A 13,110-nucleotide genomic window follows, 5' to 3' on the forward strand; every position below is an offset into this window, starting at 1 on the left:
GCGTCTCTCCCCAGCTTCGTTATCAGCAGAGGAGGGTCTCCTGTACCGTTGACAGCTACTGCAACACATGCTGTCTATTGTTTGCGGTCTTATGATTCCTTTTGCAGACGTTTCATGTGCCTAGGTCGGAAAGGGCAAGGTTGCTTCTCTCTTTGTCACCCTCTCAGTATGCGCCACCTTTCCACTCCTCTTGAACTGCCGTGCCCGATAGCTGTCTCGTCATGCAGTCTGCCTTTCTCATAGTGTGCTCTCGTGCTCCACGTTTTATCCCTGTGGGGAAGGGAAAGGACCGTTAGGTGTGTGGGATTCAGGTAAATTGCCTGACTCTTGTGTTGGGACATGTGAGGTAAATGGCTCGGGTGTTAGTCTGTTGTCTGTGGTGTGTGAAGGTGTTCATGTCAGAAAAGGAGGTGGCAGTGTTTCGGACTATACTACAGGGTAGGATGTGGAAAAGGAGTTATAGGAAGGGGGATACCATGTCTCACCCGTTAGTGTCCCACTTCCACTCCCCGAGGACCCCCCATCCAGGTGATCCTCCCTCACTGGTCCACACCCAGGAACTGGATACAAAAGCGATGGCCGTGTCCTGGCCACCTGGATGACATATCCCCAGGGACTAGTCAGGCAGACACCGTCAGGTTTCTCACACTTCTCTACTCCCTCCCCTTCAGGAATTGCTTATAAGAACGCCTCAGCTAGGGCTGGATCATTTAGCTGGGAGGAGGCCAGGTTGGGAAAGATGTTAAGCTCTTCTTCCATTTTATCTTCATTGGTAGATGGTTCATCAGCTTCCCCAAAGCCTAATATACCTCTCTCCATTTCTTCTGGTTCACTCTTTAAAACAAGGAAATAGAGTCCTTTCAATAATTCCTTGTGCAATTTTGTCCCTATGATGTACTTCAAATGGGATTTCACCATGGTTCTGCAAGAGAACCTTTATGTCTCCCCGGAAGTCAGGATCTATGATGCCTGCTAGAACATCTATACCGAACTTCCAGACCAGGCCATATTTTGGGCCCAATCTTAAATAACACCCAGGAGGGGGTATCAAAACTAAGTTGGTGGGAATCATTCCCCTTTTCCCTAGAGGGATAGTAGCCTCTCTGCTGCTACAGATATCAAAGCCTATTGATTCTTTTGTGGCAATAGAGGGGTCTGAGTCTCTATGACTAAGCTTCTGGAATTTTAGGGTTTCCCCAATTTGTTTCAATTGAGTCACATCCCACTCTGACACCACATATAAGGAAGGCATGATATGAACAGTAAGACAGACTCAAGTGACCACAGTTCAAAGGTGTTTATTGAACTTCAAAAAGGGTTTGAAAAACACCTATCTAATCATAAATCTACAGATAGGAGCAAGTTACGACCATCAAATAAAAGTAACGCAGTCCTAGTGGTGTCTTGTCAAAATAAAAGGGCTTATACTAACAAACCTATTGCCAATCCTTACCTCCAAATAGTGTGGGAAACAGTGTTAGCAAAAAGAAAGAAGTGTTCACAAAATAATATCAGGATGTTCAGGCCGTTGGCCTCCCTTCCCCATGTTTTCAGCATGGAACAAGGCGGTTCAATGGAGCGTAGCACCATCTCTGGCTTCTTTAGCACAAGGATACAGTTCAAGCATTAGCATCAGGGCCTTCTGTGCCAAAGTCTCTTTGCCTATCAAAGTCTCTTCATGCAGAGGGCCTGATGCGACAAAACAAACTATAAGTTCTTTTGCTCGTTTAGACTTTCACAAGTACTCAATTCAGGTGATTCACTATTCACCCTGGATTCCCTCAGCCGGGCTCACATCCCATTGGCACAATGTTCGTAGAATATTCTTTCTCGGGTGACTCATGGTTCACCACAGATCCCCCACAGTCGAGCTCAGATCCCTTTCAACACAATTAGTCTCCCTCAGCCAGGTACGGACCAAATTCAATTTACATCAGGTATCGAAGACTTTCGAATGTGCACAGGGTTTGGCTTGACCTGTTGCAGAACCACTTCGATTTCACAATTTCTTCTTCCTTAATATTCGTCACCTTTCGGTTGGATACCTAACAGAGACTTTCGAATGAGCACCTGCGTGGTGCCAGACCACTCTGTTTATGGTATCGAATCTTCTCTTTCAAGTTCAGTCACTCATCTGCGGTTTTTATTACATTCGGGTTGCTTGCCGCATATGCTTCACACACAGTTCTCTTCAGTTTTCTCTATACCATGTTTCCGCTTGCATCCTTGGCTTAAACACAGGCCGGTTTGGTATCAGTCTCTCCAACTCACCGGCTGTGCTGACTTCACTGGCGCGGCTTTGTTGTAGGAGCCAAGGACAGTACCACAGCGGCAAACACTCCTCCCCGACTTGGATATGTTCCTAAGTATCCTGTCTGGTAGGATGGGGTAAAGGTGTTACAGGGAAGGGGATACCGCGTCTCGCCGTCCGGTGTCCTACTTCCACTCCCTGAAGACCCCTCACCCAGGTGAGCCTCCCGCACTGGTCAACCCCCAGGAACTGGATCAAAAAGCGATGGCCGTGTCCTGGCCACATGGATGACAGATCCTCTGGTGCTAGCGGGTGAGACACCTTCAGGTTTCTCACAGTTAGGACACATGACTGGAGCAATTCACAGCAACTAGCTAGCCTCTTTTAGGAAAGAGACCCAATTCCAAAACCTAACGCTGACACATACCTAGGAATCTTAAAAGTCCCTTCTGTCCTCGGATTTCAATGGGGATACGAAGTGCTTCTAAGTTCATGCCCTACTGTCTTTCCTTCCTAATGTTAAAAGAAATCAAACTCCAGTAAAAGAAATATGTTGTCTAGAGTACCCCTTTAAGTGACATTTAGAATTGTTAACAGTTCATTCTTTGTATTCACTCATTAAATACCTCAGTTCATCTGTGTTATAGTTCCAGATCTTGCCATTCTCAATTCCACATTTCATAATCCTTGGATAAGTGAAATGCGGTTGAAATTGGATGAGGAATAGGATTCTTCTAAAACACAAACTGTACAAGGCAGCTTTAAAACATTGATTGCCATGCAATGGTGAAACGTGCTAAAATTAGATAGATACCATAAACTTCTGTTAACCCTACTGTCCCCATGGGCATTATCCTCCTTTTTCAGAATGCACGCTTTAAAGTGCAAAGTATGCGTCATATTTAAGGATACCCTACTATTCTGTAGGCCCAACTCAATGGAGAAGCAATGAACCTGGATGACGAGGCAATCCAGGATGTGGGTTGTAATTGGAAAAGAAAAGAAGTCAAATCTGCTGTGGTACAGCATGCACATTGGTCATTCAGGATGTCCAAGCGAAGGTGCTTGATATGCCCTTCGATGGCGAGCATCTGTTTGGCAAGGCAGTTGAGTCCCTCCAGGCCATCAAAATGGATGCAGAGACTTCACGTTTCCTTGGCACTCTTCAGCACCGTTCGTTTTTTCCCTCCTCCAGGGGAAAATAGAGCAGGTCATCAAAGGGTTTATCCACATCTTACAGACATCCTTCCCGCTTCTCAATGCAAAAAGACTACAGAGGCTGCTCCCAAACCTATGGTAGCAGAGGACAGTGTTGCCGTTGCCCGCAGGGCAGGACTCTGGCACCCAAGTGAGCCTGAACGGGCAAAGAAGTCTAGCCCCCAGTGGGAGGCCGGCTGACTATGTTCCCTGACAGATGGATGCTGGATGCTCTTACCCAGGGGCACACCTTGGAGTTCCAATGCAGGTGTCCTCGTATTCCGCTGATTCCCTGACAGGAGCAGCACATCCCCCCACCCCCAGTTCCTGCAAGAGGTGCAAGCCATGTTATAAAAAGGGGCGATAGAGCTTGCTCCTCAACGGTTCTGGGGCTCCATTCCAGATACTTTCTGGGCTGAGAGAAGGCTGGGGGCTGGAGACCCATAATGGACCTACGCGGTCTGAACATATACTTAAAATTAAAATAATTCAGGTTTGTCACATTGCAGCACGTGCTATGCCAACTGGAAAGAGGGGATTTCTTGATGTTGGTGGACCTAGAGGATGCCTATTTCAACATCCCCATTCACAAGAAACATCAACAATGTCTACATTTCGTGGTGCAGGTTCAGCACTACCCATTCAACGCCCTACCATTCGACTTCAAGTCAGCCCCAAGAGTGTCCCCCAAAATGCCTGGCACCGGTGGTGGCCCATCTATGTCTGCAGCCTGGCATCGCCTGCGGAGGAGAGGCTAGCAGCCATTCAAGTAAAGGTGCAGTGGCTGTTGTCGCCAAAGACTGTTCTAGTGTAGGGCATCAAGTCGTTACTGGGCATCATGTTGTCCTGCATCTACCTCATCCATCTCTGTAAGTTGCAGATGTGACTCCCCCACGCCCCCCTCCCCCTGCCTGCCCTCCCCACTACAGGAATTATTGGATGCCTGTTGGACACAAGTGACCAGAGGTTTCATGTACAAGATCCCTCCCAATGAGGCGTTCCGGTGGGCAATAGACTGGTGCGAAGGTCCGTGCCCACATCTCCCAAGGCACATGATTTCAAACCTCCCTCCCACACCAGGAGACAGTGAGCACGGACGCCTCCCTGGTAGGTTGGGGATGCACACCGGACGTCTGCACACCAGAGGCCTGTGGCTGCCAGAGGAGAAAGATCTGCACATCAACAACCTGGAGCTATGGCCTGTGTTCTGGACCCTCAAGTCATTCTTACTGTCTCTGAAAGGCAAGGTGGTGAGGATCTTCATGGACCACACCACCACCATGTTCTACATCGGGAAGCAGGGGGGCACTCGTTCCTCAGCACTCTCCAAGGAAGCTCAGGACTTCTGGCACTGGGCCGTCGGACAGGGGATTTTCCCCATCTCTCTCCAATAGGCGGGAGTCAAGAACACTAGTTCAGACACCCTCAGTAGGGAACTGTGCCACGAGTGGGAACTTTGTCGGTATCAGTTAGAGTGCCTGTTCATCGAACAGGGTAGACACCAGATTGATTTTGCCACAGCGACTAACTCCAAATGCCAGATGTTTGCCAGCAGATTCTACCAGCCGAGGAGCCTAGGGACGCGTTCTCCTTCCCGTGGGAAGGGCTGTTTCTGTACGTGTTCCCTCTCCTGCTGCATGTCTACAACACACTTGGACAGTGTCTATGCAAGATGATACTCATCTCCCCGGCATGGCAGAGTCCGATTTGGTATCGGGATCTTCTCAGCCTATCAGCGTATCCTCCAGTCAAGTTGCTGGTGTTTCTGCATTTGCTCACCAGAAGAGGAGTTGCAATCCTTCATCACGACACAGGAACGCTGAACCTGAAGGCTTGACTCCTGCAACCTTAGAGTTTGGTGGTTATGTGTTGACAGCGGACTGCACGGAAGTCCTCGCCAAGGCCAGGGTGTCAACCCTGAAGGGGTACGGTCATAAGTGGAAGCGTTTTGCTACATGGTGCCGGTCACAGAAGATTAACCTTCTGAGGGTCATGGCTCCACAGATTCATCTGTACTCGCTGTTAATGGGAAAAGCTGGGCTGCTCAAGCATCCAACAAGGTACATCTGGCAGCCATCTCAAGCTACACCTGATCCCTGGGGAGATCTTCGCTGTAGTGCCACAGACTAGTCCAGGAGTTTCTCAAAGGACTTTTCCAATCCTTCCCACCGGTGAAGGCTCCTGCCCTGGCGTGGTTATGACTAGGCTCATGGGGGGGCCCCCTTGGAGCCTATGCGTCAGACACCACTCAAGTTTCTCTCATGGTAGATGGCTTTCCTTGTTGCAGACACCTCTGCCAGAAGTGTGGGTGAGATCCAGGCGCAATCCTGCAAGCAACCGTGCCTGTCTTGCCACGATTTGAGTTGTACTGCATACACACCCCTCTTTCATGCCCAAAGGTTCCTTTGGAATTCCACCTCAACAAGTCTTTGTTGCCTCTTTTCTTCACAAAACTTTTGTCACCAGCAGAGAGGGCTTTGCACTTGCTAGACATTGCTTGTGCCTTGAAGTTCTATGTGACACGCATGAAGAGCTTTTGGAAGAGTTCTCAATTGTTTGTGAAACTTTGGGTTGAGAACTATGGAAAGGCCTTGTCCAAGGCTTCCATTGCGAGGTGTTTCTCTGGCTGCATCATGCACTGTCATCGGTTGGTGAACCGACCGCTGCCTGGCCGTCTGAGAGCCCACTCCACCAGAGCGATCGCTGCGACGACAGCGTTCCTTTCTGGTGTGCCCCTGCTGGACATCTGCAGGGCTGCTACATGGAGGTCCACGCACACCTTTACAAAGTTCTACTGCATCGACCGGGATTCCAGGGAGGAGTCAAGAGTTGGTCAAGCAGTGCTATGCAACCTGTTTGCTTGAGGTGAGTCTGTTCCACAGGAAAGCATTAATTGCTTCTGTTGAGACTTGCCACTTTCCATGGTTGTGTAATGTTTGTACTGCTGTGTATTCGTTATTCATGAGCATGTGAATCCATGCCAGGCCCATGCTGGAGAAAAATAGTTACAGGTAAGTAACTTTTTTAATGTTGTTTTTTGTTTTGTTTTTGATACAACCAAATTTGTTTTTTTCACAAATACACTACAAACTACATTCAATAACATAATTTTTGTAAAACAGTTTCACACATGTGCATATACATTTCTCTAAACAATAAATATTAGATCACTTAAAGCAACACAAAATCAAATTACAGGTGCAATCTCCCCAACCCAGTCCCCCTGATATTTAATTACATCATAAATCAACTGAAAGAAACACTGCCTGCTGCAGAACATGGAGAACATTTATCGTTAATGATGTTTCATGACCGGCTATCATCCTTTCCCAAACCATCTTCGATGATAAGCGTCCTAGAGAGTCGGTAAAATGGGCAAGATGTTTCACTCTAGCCTCCCAAGTGCCCTGGCATTCTCTCAACAGGTATTAGATAGGTTTATTTATTTATTTATTTATTTTTGGATCCATGCACACCGGGCAAAGTATTTTGGTTTTATCCCCTTGCCCCCACCGATTAAGGACTTCTCCCGACGGGACAGATTTAGTCGGACTCTGAGGAAGTCCTGCCTTTTCTTGGCATCTGGAAACTTCAAAATATATTTTGTGAGAAAGCCGAGCTTCTTGTTGCACATGGACAAAGAAGCCGCTACAGAGGATCCTTGCATTTGATCTATGGTATTGATCCAGTCTGAGGTTAACAGGGCCTTCTTAGTCTTCATGGGATTGGAGGTGTTTCTACTTCGCTATCACAGTTGATAAGGATATCCAAAACTCTCGTCCTTAGTTCTCACAGGACCTTAGACTGATGGAGATTACGATGGACAAGAAGATCCTCATACAGTGTATTTCCCTGAGGTTCTATTATTGATCTGTAGAGAGAAAGGATCCTCCAGTTCCCTTGTGACTTGAGAGATGTAAGGCCCAACTCGTATCTCAAGCTTGCCATTGGTAAACTAATAGGCAAGCCCAGGACATTTCTCCATAGTTACCCTCAAGTAACTGCCAGTTCAGTGACCAGGCCAGAGGTTTCGCCTCTAGCCCGTACAAAAGTACCGGGACAATTTTTGACTTGTAGAACCTGACCACTGGCAGTATAGAGAATCTATAATACTGAACAAATTTCTTCTGCACAGAGATGCCGAGGACCAGACGGCCTTGCTGAGCCAAACCTATCTCGACGACCCATGGCTCCTGCCTTCAAGGGAGTGCACTCAGGAAGGGCATGTCGACTCATCGAGCGCTACCAAACCAGGTACTTTGGGGTCGTAGAACCGTTTAGGAGGAGTCAAGACTATATCAAGCATAATTGGACTGGGCTTGTCAAATTCGCTTTATTTACAGGTTGCCCAGGTGGGAGGGGGGGGGGAATCCTCACACAGAACTGTCTCTAGTTAGACTGGGGTCTGTTGTTCCATTGCTTGATCTAACTTGCTTTCTTTGTGTCTATCGTTGATTCATCTTATAATCTGATCCGTTTGCCAATCGAACCGTTAGTAGTTGATGCATTTCAAAGGAATTGATAGTTTGAGTGGTACCATGTAGACCTATATATATTTGCCATTATACTATTGCCAGAGTACAAAGTGTTATTGTGATTGTGTGTATATAACGTGAACCTTATTTATATAAAGACTGTGTTTTCACTAACCTAGTGCGTGGACATTCCTTTATGGGGGCTTAGGGACTACACTGTACTTAACAACCAGCCTGCATCTCCTCCTGAGAGCCTAATCCTTGATTGCTCGTCCATAGCTACCGCATGGAGAATCTTCGTTGGGGTGCTCTGTGCCTCTTCTGTGCCATATAGAACACAGGAGTACAGATACCCCCCTCCAGTCTATACACTGCCACATCAGTTTTCGGTTTGAACCGTCTGTCCCACTGAAGAGCAGAATTCTGATGCAACTGGGCACAGGTGTTCACCAGGCTTTTGCTATGGAACTTTCTGAAAGAGGGCAGTCTGATTTGGCAGACTTCCCATTCTGTGATTCGATTTTCCAGCATCACTTTATTACACATTTTAAAAGCCAGAGCTTCTACGCCCTTCACAGATGGCAAACCTTCACATAGTAAGCTAGGGGATGCATGGAACAATGAGACTGAGTGCAGAGGTGGAGCGGGGGGGATGAGGCCAACCCCACCACTCTGGTCCCCGCCGTGATGTTCCCTTCTGCCCCCACCATTCTCGCACACAGGTGTTGCCTGTTTTGCTCGATTCTTCTACCCTGCGCCCCCCTCAGCCCCCTTAAGCCTACATCTGCAGGAGTCTATCCTGATACATTCTGGTTTCACCATCACCGTCTTGTGGCCAATGCTGGATTTGACTTTTACAGACTTCATTCGTGCGTCACCCTTTCTCAACTCTCATGCTGGACTTCCTTTGCATCTTGTACTCATGGTGGCCCTGAATCATGCTGTTCCCATCTTCATCTTGTATCCTAGCTTGCAACATTATGTGTTACTACTGAATTCTGCAATTGTATTCGCTCTCCACTGTTGCTTCTCCACTCTTTTGAATGCTAACTCTCTGGTCTCTCCTCCTTTCCCTTCTCCCCTTTCCCATCTCCTCCCCTTACTTTCTTCTATGCACTTACTTACTCTATCAGAATTGTCCCTGGACCTAGTATGATAGCAACCGCGACTCTCTCCTCTGCCCTCCCCTTACTGTTTTTTTCCTCCCCACCCCCCCCCCCCTCCTGCACTATCTGAAATGTCATCAGGCCTAGTATGATAGTTGCTTGTTTTGTTCCTTCCCTACCTTTCTGCACCCCTCTCCCTCACCTCTTGTTTTTCTCCGGCCCTACCAGAAATGTCGTCAGGCCTAGTACGGTAGTCGCCTGTCGGTTTCCATTTTCTTCCCGTTCTCCCCCTACCTTCCTTATCTATGTCTTAGCTCTTGAACTATCTGAAATGTCGTCAGGCCGAGTACGATAGTTAATTTCACATCCTTACTGTTCATGGCCTGTAAGAATGTTATTGTATTTTCCCTTGTTCCCTCCCTTGCCTTGAAGCGCTTTGAAACATGTGTATAGGCGCTATATAAATAAACTATCATATCATTACGAGGTTACTAGGTGGGTTGCCGCCAACTCTGCAACACCGTTTCTGCCACCTGACATCCCGGTGCTACCGGGATATCGTAGACGGCGGAACAGTTATTTCCCATTCCCAGTCTTCCAATTCCCAGTCCTATAGGACTTCATGGGAATGGGAAACCTGAAGCACCGCTGGTGCTTCAGTGAAATGCGTGACGGTAGGGACCTGAACTCCTGGCAGGTCAGGCCTGCTGGGAGTTCTGTGCCCCTACCAGCAAACTTTTAGTTTGGTCGTCTGGAAAAGGTGCCGGTACGTTGCTACTGGCACCTTTCTTTCCGGACCACCAAGCTTGTAGTGAGGCCCATTCTTTCTAAAACGATGCACTTTTAGAAAAAGAAGCAACGGTCACCATTCTGCCATGAAGGAGCAGTGACAACCGAATGTTGAAGTTCACTGCTTGGTTCTGCACATCTGCTCAGGGACTGCACCGCCCTGCATCAGCATCACTGTCCCCAAATATGAACTTCATCAGGTGACCAGTCCTACCGCTGTGCAAATGAAATTATTCAATCTCTTCATCTCTCTAGGCCTTACTGGTCTTTCAGAAGCATGACTCTTAAGGAACTCTCCCAATGTCCCTCAAGACTACAAAACAGGTACAATAGTAAACAAGGAACAAGTTACTTACCTGTAACTTGTTCTTCAGCATGGGTCTGGCATGGATTCACATGCTCATGAATATTCCCCGTCGTCAGGCTGGGAATCCTCGGTAAAAGAAAAAAATCGGTTTCAGTTTCGTTTCTGAACTGTCTTTCTCCTAATAACCAATCACTGGTCTCTGGGTCATACTGCCCCCAGCCAATGACTGCCCTCTACCTAAACCCCTACTCAGGCAGCCATCTTCAGATTTGGTAGCATGTAGAGTGGCAGTAGGACCAAGAGAATAGCCGCAGAGGGATGGGCGGGAGGGTTCGCATGTGAATCCATGCCAGACCCATGCTGGAGAACAACAGTTACAGGTAAGTAACTTGTTCCTTCTCCAGCATGGGGTCTGGCATGGATTCACATGCTCATGAAAACAAGAATACATAGCAGTACACACATGCACAACATTAAGCATTTCAACAACTCAACATTAAGCATTTCTTACCTCCTCACCAGGCTCACCTTCAAGCGTACAGGTTGTGCAGCACTGCTTGTCTGACTCTGGATTCCTCCCTGGAATCCCGGTCGACACAGTAGAATCTCGTGAAGATGTGTGTCGACCTCCATGTAGCAGCCATGCAGATGTCCAGCAGGGGCACACCAGACAGGAACGCCGTAGTTGCAGCGACCCCTCTGGTCGAATGGGCTCTCGGACGGCCAGGCAACGGTCGGTTTGCCAACCAGTGACAATGGGTGATGCAGCCGGAGAGCCACCTGGAAATGGAAGCCTTGGAGAGGGCCTTCCCTTGGTTCACCGGGCCAAAGTTCACAAACAGCTGTGATGTCTTCCGAAAATCCTTCGTTCGGTCCACGTAGAACTTCAGCGCTCTAGCCACATCCAGCGAATGCATAGTCCTCTCAGCCAGCGATGAAGGCGACAGGAAGAAAACAGGTAACACCAAGGGCTCGTTGAGATGGAAGTCCAACAGTACCTTGGGCATCAAGGAGTGGTGCGTCCTCAGCACGACACTCGCTGCGTGGAAAGTCAAGTACGGAGGCTGACAGGAGAGGGCCTGGATGTCTCACTCACCGTGTGGAGGTGATGGCCACCAGGAACGCTGTCTTCCACAAAAGGAATTTCAGAGGTGCCGAATGCAGTGGCTCGAACGGGGGACCCATGAGCCTAGTCAGCACCACACTGAGCTTCCACACCGGGGCCGGAGCCTTCACCGGCGGGAACGAGCAGAAAAGTCCTTTCATGAACTCCTTAACCAGGCGATGCGACCACAGCGACGATCGCCCCGGAGTTCTGGTGTAGCGGGAGATAGCTGTCGGATGGATCCTGATGGAGGCGTGCGCCAGCCCCACCTTGGACAGCGACAGTATGTACGGCAGCACTTCAGGGGCCGTAATCCGTAGAGGGTTTATCTTCTGTGCACGGCACCAGACGGTGAACATCTTCCATTTTTGTCCATAGCAATAAAGAGTCGAAGAAGCCCTGGCCTTGGCAAGCACCTCCTTGCAGTCCACCGGGATCTCGTATCCACCAAACTCTAGTGCTGCAGGAGCCAGGCATGCAGGTTCAGTAATGACGGGTCGTGGTGCAGGATCGCGCCTCCTTCCCTGGCGAGAAGATCTGCATCCACCGGAAGCTTGACTGGAGGGGACGCTGACAAGTCCAGTAGGTCCGGGTACCATATCTGCCTCGTCCACGCCGGTGCGACGAGGATCATCCTGCACTGGGACCGTCTGAGTTGACTGATGAGTCGTAGGAGCAACGGCAATGGTGGGAACGCATAGAGAAACAGGCTGTCCCAGGGGAATGAGAACGCATCTCCCCATGCTCCCCGGCTGGGGAAACCTGCTGGCGAACCTCCGGCACTTGGTGTTCGTCGCCGTCGCAAACACATCGATCTGGGTATTGCCCCATCATCGGAACAGTAGGTCCACCTGATCCTCCGGAAGTTCGCACTCATAGCAAGAGCGCAGCTCCCTGCTGAGTGAGTCAGCAACAGTGTTCTTTACTCCTGCCAGATGAAAGGGTACCAGGAACATCCTTTGAGCAACGGCCCAGTGCCATAGGTCCTGCGCTTACTTGGAGAGAGCAGGGGATCTGGTGCCCCCCTGCTTCCGAATGTAGAACATCATCGTGGTGTTGTCGGGGAAGACCCGCACCACCTTGTCCTTGAGGGACGGAAGGAATGACCTGAGGGCCCAAAACACGGGCCGGAGCTCCAGGACGTTGATGTGCAATGACTTCTCCTCCGGGAGCCAAAGTCCTCTTGCGTGGAGGTTTCCGGTGTGTGTGCCCCATCCCTCCAGGGAGGCGTCCGTTGTCACCGTCTTCTGATGCGCCGGGGTCTGGAAGTCCGTGCCTGCCGCTAGATGCGCGTGGACCCCCCACCATAAAATCACCCAACGGAATGTCTCGTTGAGGGCGATCCTGTCCTCGAAGCTTCCCTTCGCCTGCATCCACCGGGCGTTGAGGAACTCCTGCAGCGGCCACATCCGCAGTCTGCACAGGCGAATGAGGTAGATGCATGACGACATCATGCCAAGCAGGGACTTGATGGACCTCACCCTGGCAACCATCATGGCCAACAGCCGTTGTACCTTGCCCAGGATGGCCTTTATCCTGTCTTCCGACGGCGCAGCTAAGCGCGCTACCGTGTTGAGTCTGTCTACCAGGAACTTGGCGTCCTGCGATGGCTCCAAACAGGACTTTGCATAGTTTACCGAGAACCCCAGTTCTGTGAGCAGGCGGACGTTCCTCGCTGTGTGTTCGACGGCGAGTTCCTTTGACTTCGCTCGGATGAACCAATCGTCCAGATAGAGGTAGACGTGGATCCCCTGTAGGTGCAGCCGCGCTGCCACCGGTGCGCGACACTTGGTGAAAACCCTTGGCGCCGACTTCAGACCGAAGGGGAGGGATCTGAACTGGTAGTGCCGTCCTTGGACCACGAAGCGCAGAAACTTTCC

The 13,110-nt window shown here is 49.5% G+C and overlaps 1 protein-coding gene across 1 annotated transcript in view; it reads right to left on the reverse strand.

Annotated features, from left to right (window-relative positions):
- CCDC160 (coiled-coil domain containing 160) overlaps positions 1-13,110 on the reverse strand; it is a 353,191-nt gene that overhangs the window by 198,786 nt on the left and 141,295 nt on the right. The gene's annotated exons all lie outside the window — the stretch shown is intronic.

Source organism: Ambystoma mexicanum, chromosome 5p, assembly GCF_040938575.1.
Source record: "Ambystoma mexicanum isolate Mex_15411 chromosome 5p, UKY_AmexF1_1, whole genome shotgun sequence".
Classification (NCBI taxonomy): Eukaryota; Metazoa; Chordata; class Amphibia; order Caudata; family Ambystomatidae; genus Ambystoma; species Ambystoma mexicanum.